Source organism: Lepisma saccharinum, chromosome 2 (assembly GCF_977018435.1).
Source record: "Lepisma saccharinum chromosome 2, izLepSacc3.1, whole genome shotgun sequence".
Lineage (NCBI taxonomy): Eukaryota > Metazoa > Arthropoda > Insecta > Zygentoma > Lepismatidae > Lepisma > Lepisma saccharinum.
The window spans coordinates 39,551,395-39,560,131 of NC_139230.1; the positions used below are offsets into that span (position 1 = coordinate 39,551,395).

An 8,737-nucleotide genomic window follows, 5' to 3' on the forward strand; every position below is an offset into this window, starting at 1 on the left:
AACAGCACTGCCCCTAAACCCTTATAAAATTTAAGTCTTGGATGCATGTGCCCAGAGGTCCCGGGTTCGAATCCCGGCCTAGGCATGGATGTTCTTTGAGAGTTTTACCTTCATCTTCCCCCGCGGTAGCTCAGTTGGGAGACCCGGGCTCGATTCCAGGGGTGGGGTGATCTAAGGTCGGAATTTTTCCGGCTTTGTCCCAGCATAGCAGCTCTGGAGCTCACCCAGCAGGTAAAGGCGGCCAGGCGTGATGCTGATCACATCATTCCAACTATGGCCGAGATCAAGTATATGTGGAGCTCCACCTTCACATCACTCCATATGCCTTCATGGCATGTGTGCACATGTACAGCAAAAGTGGCAGAGAAGCAAAGAAAAATAAACCAAATCAATCAATAGTTATGTTGGAACAAATATCCATCGAGATATTTGTACCCACACTAAAAATTCAAGCACCACCAGCGCACCAGCGCAAAAGATGAAAACGCCCCTCACGTCTGCTCTTCACCATTGAACATTCTTTCCTAGAAGGTGCCAACCCCAAAGGCCTTGGATCCTTATTTCCAAGTCAAGTTACAGGCACGCTTCGTCTTCTGCATTGGAAGTATCTGAAAGCAACCATTTACAAGCAGGACATGGCATCGGTTGATCAATGTCTGTTGTTCTCAAATCATGATTGGCTCGTGCCGGAAGTTGCCGCGGAGCGTACGGAATAATAAAGTAAATAAAAAGAGACCCATTACGTCATCGATGTCCTTACAATACAGATTACTATGCGCTGATGCTCGATCGAGACATTGCTGGAAATAAACACTATTAGCCCATTTCCTGCACACGCAGGAAATATATTATGAACAACTGATTTTGTCAGCAGATTCTCATGGGGTAAAATGTTAGTTGAAGTTATGTAATGTCAGCATTACAACTGGATCTGTACCAGGTGTATTGAGATGTGCTTTAAATGATACTCAGTATCCATATTTTTTATTTTATTTTCATGGAGTACTGAAAACCTCACACCCCAAATACCCCCAATTTTCCCAACATCTCCGTTTTGTATGTGTGTGTGTCAGTGACGTGCCCAGGATTTTTGAAAGAAAGGGGGATTTACTTATTTAGTAGTCGCCCTCATTTTGCCATCTTTTCCTACCTTTGACGTTATTTTTAGCACTACTGGGCCAAAGGGGGTTTTGTCCTCCACCAACCCCCCTTTGGCACGCCACTGGTGTGTATGTGTGTGTTAGAGAGTGTGTAGACATAGACAAGACACACAGATATAGGAATCTGTTCTTATTGTCTCATTATTATTATTCTAGCACAATTTCTAACATAAATTTATAAATTACGAACCGTTTCACACAGTGATGAAATGATTTTCTTGCTTTTCTGTGTTGCAACATGTCGGATGAATAATGGAAAATATTCTATAGTATCGTAAGTTTTAGTACTTGCCCTGACCATAATGCTGTTTCTCATCAAATTTCTCTACAAGCTGAGATGCTAGTGTGGATAGAAAATCATCCGATCGAGGTCCATATAGTGATAGAGATTTGCAAAAACATGGTGTAGTCATGAATAAATTCTCTCAGGCTATCGACCAGGTAAATACTGGAACAGTTTCTAAGCTATCGAGTGCTAACGTCACTCTCATCTTCAGGGTAGAAGTGAAGTAAAAGCGTCAAGACCATGGTGTAATCAGTGTTCGAATTCAGGTGGGGGGAACCACGGAATTTTCCCCGATCTCCATTTTGTTGTATCAACCTCTACATCTTAAATTTAGTTCCCAGTCAGGGAAATAATTTCCTCTCTTGAATTGAATTGAATTGTTGTTTTAAGTCCACTTTATGCACAGAAAGGCTAATCAGGACTAGACCTACAGTTTAAAGTGGGATCCGAAGCACTGTGTGCCTCCACCGGGTTCGAACCCGGGACCCCTTGATTACAAGGCGACGACGTTACCACTACGCCATCGGGGAGGTTCCTCTCATCTATATTTCTATGATTTTGTTACTTAATTAAAGAAGTATTCGAAGTAATAATTTGTTTTAATTTCAAGTTAATTTTACACTAATAAGTGGTAAATCAAACGTTTAAGGGTCACCTCGAAGTTGTACTGGAAAGCGTTGGTGCCCTAGCAAATTAATATTGATGCTACTTCAAAATATATACAATTTGAAAAGATTTGACTGTAAAATAATAAGTTAAACTCGAAAACTTTGAATTTAAAGCAGTTATGGCAGTTAGAATGTGTGTGTGTGCAGCTCTTTTCCCCCTCTTAAATTATACACTTCACTATTTTTTTAAATGTAAAATTGTGAGCCCAAAATAACCTGAAATGACGGCTTGGTTTCTTGCAGTCCGAAAATATATTCTAGCTAGATAGAGTTAAAAAGAAAAACATGTATAGTACGGCATGCTGCACGTAATAAGGAAAATAGGTTTCTCGTTCACCATCTTGAAACAAGTCGCTCGATTTTGCTCAAATGCAATATGGTTTCTGCTTTTCAAAGTTTCTAGCTGCTGCAAGAATTTTAGACAAATCACTCTGAATTTGTGAGAGTTGTCGTGGTCACAAAATTCATGACATTTTGCATTTCCGCTTCTTCTAAATCACGAGCTATATTTCAAATATTTTACTGCCAAGTTGTAGCCCAAGAGGCCGTAACATTCCTGCAGGTTTCGTTCTATGAGAAGGATGTCTGTTACTGGCAAACCGGAGGCCAGTGGGTGCTCTGTGAATGTTTTCGTTATGTTCCTGCATGTATGGCTCTGGGGCTCACCCAACCTTGCTGTCATGGGGTTGGGAAGGGGAAGGGCTGCTGCAATACACAGGGGACAGCTTCCACTCTCCCCTGCTTTCTTCATCAGTTACGAAAGTTAAAATTAATCCTGATTTCTCATGGAAGTGTAGTTAGAATTCTAACTATACTTTTCTAACTTGATAGAGACAGGCAGTAGCAGTGGATATATGTAACTGTGTGTGTGAGAGAGGGCGTGGCGTAGCGTTTCGTCTGAGTTGCGTTTCGTCCGAATTCCAGGAACAGGCAGCTTACGGTTACCTGACCGAGTAGCGTTGAAGCTTTAAAACCTATTGTTGATTGCTTAGGTTTACAGTGCGATGAAGTCCATCTCTATGAAAATAGAGGTGTGCCTGCCGTATAGCCTCGCACTCGGAATGCACGACAGAGGGTCATAAGTGACTCATGGGCCAGCACGGATAATCCATGGATAGTTTAAGTTATTTTTAGAATGTTTAAAATGCTTAACAGCTCCATGGAATTACCGCACTCGGCAGCGATCTAGCGGCAACTGAGCGAAACTACGCTATGTTACCTTCCGTTCAGAGCCGCTGGACTGTAATCCGATCAGTAGTTTCAACAGCATACTGGTTTGTAATACGTGTATTCTTTTTGAAACACTGTGTACTTTAAGGATAGCTTCAAATAGGCGAATGTAGGTAACCTATTATTTGTCAGGAAGCAACGTAAAAACTGCAGGCGTAACATTTGTCTTTTCTCTAGTGTTTCCTAAATCTACGTGCTGTATACAACTGAGCAACCTGTTTGCTAACACACTTAAATGTTCCATCCAAGAAAATATTTTTTGTTGTTTTAATATTTCTTTCCCTCTGGAACTTGCAAATATTAATAACCTCTCACCTTCACAGTCGTCAGCTATTAAGAAAGTGTTTCCATCTGCCATGACTAAAATTTCTGGATCCAAGCCCGGACGAAACGCCTCATTAAACCGTCGCGGACGAACTGTAGCATTTTTCTACGAATTTAGCTTTCGGACGAACTGCAACTCGGACGAAACGCTACTGAACCTGTGTGTGTGTGTGTGTGTGTGTGTGTGAGAGAGAGAGAGAGAGGGAGAGATTGATTTGCTTTATTTTACTTCGCTTTACTGCCATTTTTGGCTAATCGCGAAGATAGGGATGATGGTAATGAGATGAAGTTGGTGAAAACGCGCACACAAATGGACAGCACACAACACAAGTCGCACAGAGAACTACACTGGATGCGAGTCCAGACGTCAGAGCCTCGTTAGTCTGAGATAAATAGAACTGCACACTCACACACACACACAAAACACACACACACACAAAACACACACACACACACAGCTAAATTGAGCTGCCCAGAACAGAAACCGAGGGAGCTTGAACTCCCGCCGACTCAAGTTTTGACCCTAATGTCCTGTTTTATCATTTCGTTCTGAAACTCATTAAATCCACATTAGGATGTTCGGTTTTCTTTATATATGTGCGCTATGTGTTTTTTTTTTACACCTCCATATTAAAAATGTTCTAGGTGTCCACATAAGCACAACAATTTTCTCAGGTCAGTATCTATGAGAAACTGCAAAGGCACGAATTAATTTTACAGTTTTAGATGACATCCCAACGTCTGAGTCAGCATATCGCCACGTCTAATGTTTCGTGAAAGCATTTAGAAACGATATTTTAATGCTAAGTTCCCTAAAACTAACCTATTTAACTTAACTCTGCAAGCATGTTGGGACGTTACTTTAATGCAGTTTCCCCAAACTGGAAAGTTCCACTCAAATTTTCTGTAGCTAGTCCATATCTATGAAATCTGCAGAGGCGTGGCGTGTATGTATCCGGTGTTACCGCAGGTAACAGCAAAATATAAAGAATTAAAAAGTTGTTTCAATAAAATGACAACATTGTTAAATACGTTAATGAACACCGTTGCCGTCGAGTAGATATTGCCTAGGACATTTTTTCTGCAGCCGACAGAAGCGAAGAGGGAGGCCGTTCCGCTACCCTGAAGAGGCAACAAGGGAGAAGAGGGCGCCAATGCAAGGAAAGAGCGGGGAAGGACTTTATGGGGTTATTCATATGCCTGTTAAGGCTCCCTGTTGCTGTTCAGACCTACCGGATCAACCAGTGTTGTCACATCGGATTGGCAGAAAAGAGCTAAATCCCGCCTAAAATAGGAGTACCATTTCTGTGAAGCAACTAGAGGTAGACTGCAGAGCCAAGGCTGGATTGAACTACAACTGAGACCAGTTAGGTAACAGACGAAAATATAGTTCCTTGGTGTGATTCGTGATTTGGACAAACCTTGCTCCAAAATACTAAGTTGGCAACAGTAGTACGAACAGCTGGGTTTCCCTTCCACGAAAGAGCGGAGTTCTGTCGTCTGCTCAGTGCTCACCACACAAACGCCAAACTGACCCGAGAAAAGTGTGTATCTTCTTCTTCCCCTTCGCACCTCATTGCAAAGAAACGGAGACAGATGAAGAATTGACAAGGGTCTACCACTATTCATTGGATTTTCATGGTAACTGTCTCATGAGTGGCAGTTCTTTCTAGGAGTGTTTGTGGCTAAATCACTGTGCTGATTGCAAAACAAGAACGAAATGAACAAATATCTAGCTCGAAGACATGTTTTCTTTATCGGGGGGAAAGGGGGGGGTGATAACGCCTAGCAGGCATAATTGTCGTACTGATACCCGGTAACATTTTTGAAAAAGTCACGCCACGTCACTGGAAATCTGCAAATGTTAACGAAAACAACAGTCTAACTCATGATGCAGTAACAGGTCTGCAGCAGTCCACATCCAAGACAACAGTAAACGAATGGCTGTATTGTGTAAGGTGTGACCAGAAGTTTTGATTTTGCAGGAACAGTCCCAGTTTTCACCTAGAGGTTTCGGTGTGCTCCTCGGAATGCTTAATTATCCCGGTTTTTAACCCAGAAACGAAACACATAATATTTTCTGAATAATTTCATTTTATTGCTGAGTCATACGTTTAAAGTGCTTTTCGTTCAAGATTAAGACTGTAGAGTACTTCCGTTGTATTTAACATTGTGCAAGAATCCAGTAGTGCAATATATATATGTTTATACCTACCTATATATTTATATTTTATTATATATATTATATAATATATATATATATATATATATATATTATATTTATTATATTTTACTCTCACAACGTACATTTGAAATTGTTGAAAATATTTCTAAACTCTTCATCCCCTTATTTGATTTTAGCCTAACTTTTATTTTCCCTTTCTAATATTAAAGATTGTAGTCCTATTGATATTTGTATGCTATGCGTGGTTTTGCAGCTGCTGCACTGGAAACATTGAATGTTATATTCTAAAGCAGAGTATGACTGAAGTATCCCGATTTTTTCCCCAGAGAATCTGGTTCACATACATATATTTGTGAATTTTATTCATTAACCTAATCTCGCACTTTGCAAACTTGTTCTACCACTTGAACGTTTGATTTGATTCGATTTTTGTTATTTGGCATCGCTTTTCTACCATTAGTGATAATATGATGAAATTGATGAGGCGACACTCACAAAGAACACCCATGCCGGGATTCGAACCCGGTACCCCCGGCGTCGTAGCACTCTGTGATAACCACTCCCCCACGGAGGTCGGATCTACCTGAAAGTGTAAGAATGAATATACAACTTCACGAAATAAATATATGGACATCACATCTGAATAAATGCAAGTTAAATACCATCCAGTGCTTACGACGAAAGAATGCCTACAAATCCTTTTGTCGCTTGATGTACTACATGGCGATTGCTGAGGTAAATGTACTAGAAAGTAGCGAGTACTTATTTTGAGAATTATTTCCCGGGTTTGCGGAGAACGTAACCACATAGCAACACTCAGAATTCGTTGCAGAAACATATTTCTATTTGAACACGTTGCTTTTCATATGAATAACATACGTGACTCAGACAGAACACTCACCTTGACCTTGAAATCTTGATCCGAAGAGGAGAGATGAACTCGGCGTGCTCGCAGGTCGCTAGTCGACTGCCGATTGCACTTGACTCCAGCATCTCGGCCCAGACGCCTCAAGCACAATCCACGTGCCTCCAATCTCTTCTCATTCTCACCCAAATATAACCGAAGGAAAGGCGCTCCACACGCGGCTAATGCAAGTCTCAATAGCATCGAGTGCAGAGGCGCAACCACGAATTTTTGTCTAGGGGGGCAAGTACCAAGATAAATGTACCAATAATAATAATAATAATAATAATAATTGTTATTATTATTATAACATTATTATTATTATTATTATTAGTAGTAGTAGTGGTGTCAAAGACGTTATTATCCTTGTAAATTACGCAAAAGAGGGAGTAGAAGTCGGTGCTAGAGCATTTGTGTTCGAACAAACGATTTGAATTATTTGTTCAACACGTTCAATTTCACATTAATAATGGAAAACAAGCACACGAACTATATTTGAAAGACAGCAAATGCATGATAAATGCAATCCGAGTTTCATTTTCTTTACATTAACGTGTATAATATTCATGCACGTTATATGGTTCACACATATGCAACATACTGCAACGTGCCAACACTAAATTGTGTAGTATTAAAAGTTTCTTTAATACATATATACACAACATATATTATTTAAATACATTACAGAATCAATTCATTCACCTCATAATTGAGTTTGAGTTGCTGTTTTAAGTCCACTTTATGCACAGTAAGGCTAATTGGGTTTGGACCTACAGTTTTAAGTGGGATCCGAACCACTTGTGCCTCCACCGGGTATCGAACCCGGGACCCTTTGATTACAAGGCAATGACATCACCTCATAATAAACCAACAGCAAAAATTATATAAATTGTCTCTGAAATGTGCACGCTCCCTTTCCTCAAAACAATTGTTTATGCATTTAAGGGAAGTCTTACTTCTCTCTGTGGTAAAGTACAATGTAGTACAGAAAACAACCATAAATTGCAAGCGAAGCGAGCTAGAGGGAGATTATTTCCATAACATCTTTGGCTGTTATGCATTTAAAGCTTCGGAACGAGTCGCAACTCACGAAGCAGCCAATGAACGAAGCGAGCCGCTGACGTCATCTCAACCCGAACCCATCGCTAAGCCCCCTGCTCAGGCTCTACACTCCCACTAGGCTCGCTAGACAGACTCGCGTAGTCCGCTGGAGATGTTCCGAAAGTAATTCGACTCTACAAAATTTTTAGATCAATTTTTTTTTGCAAACTGAAATCGATAGTGATTTAATAGGGCGCCATGGCATTCTCTCGTTTCCAACTTTTCTCATTTACATTGTTCGGCGCCCAGGGCCGACTCTCGCCGCCCCTAGCTGCGGCTCTGAACTTGATAAGAGTAAGAAAATCAGGTACTGCGAGCGAAGCGAGCAAGAAAATTTTCCAAAATGAATTTTTATTATACATAAAATTTGAAATTTGGGGCGGTAATTGTCCCCTGCAGGTACCCTTGGCCGTCAATGTTTGCCCCCTTGCCCCCATAGAACTCATATCCGTCCAAGGTTGAGGGGGCAATGCTCCCCTGCCCACTGTGGTTGCGCCACTGACCGAGTGCCGTGGCGCTGTGAACAAGATGCATTTTCACCAGCCTACGAATTAATATTTACCTTTCAAATCAAGAGTTATGATACCACGCCCTGAAAAATCCCAGGTCAGGACTTTGAAATAACTTTTTCCATTGCTTCCTCGCAACGTTTCTTTTTCATCTTTTTTTTAGAGGAGCGTGTCTGAAACGTACTTCCTTATTTGTATTTCTTTTCGCCACGGGAGATGAATGCCAGGACAATTAACCTACTGAGCAGCTTTGTGCGGGGAATTCCCTCGTCATTTCCACGAACAAGTTTCCTGGTCAATTGACAAGCGAAGAAAATTGCTCCACATTGATGTGCACTCTTGTATGGGCTACGTTTACTGCTGTATGTTG

At 41.0% G+C, this 8,737-nt stretch overlaps 1 protein-coding gene across 1 annotated transcript in view; it reads right to left on the bottom strand.

Moving 5' to 3' along the window:
* Positions 1-6,892, bottom strand: part of LOC145984006 (glycerophosphocholine cholinephosphodiesterase ENPP6-like) — a 72,291-nt gene extending 65,399 nt beyond the window's left edge. Inside the window, exon 1 of the mRNA XM_083117301.1 lies at positions 6,755-6,892. The gene's annotated coding sequence lies outside the window, so the exon portion shown is untranslated. The remainder of the gene's footprint in view (positions 1-6,754) is intronic.
* Between the last annotated feature and the right edge of the window lie 1,845 nt (positions 6,893-8,737).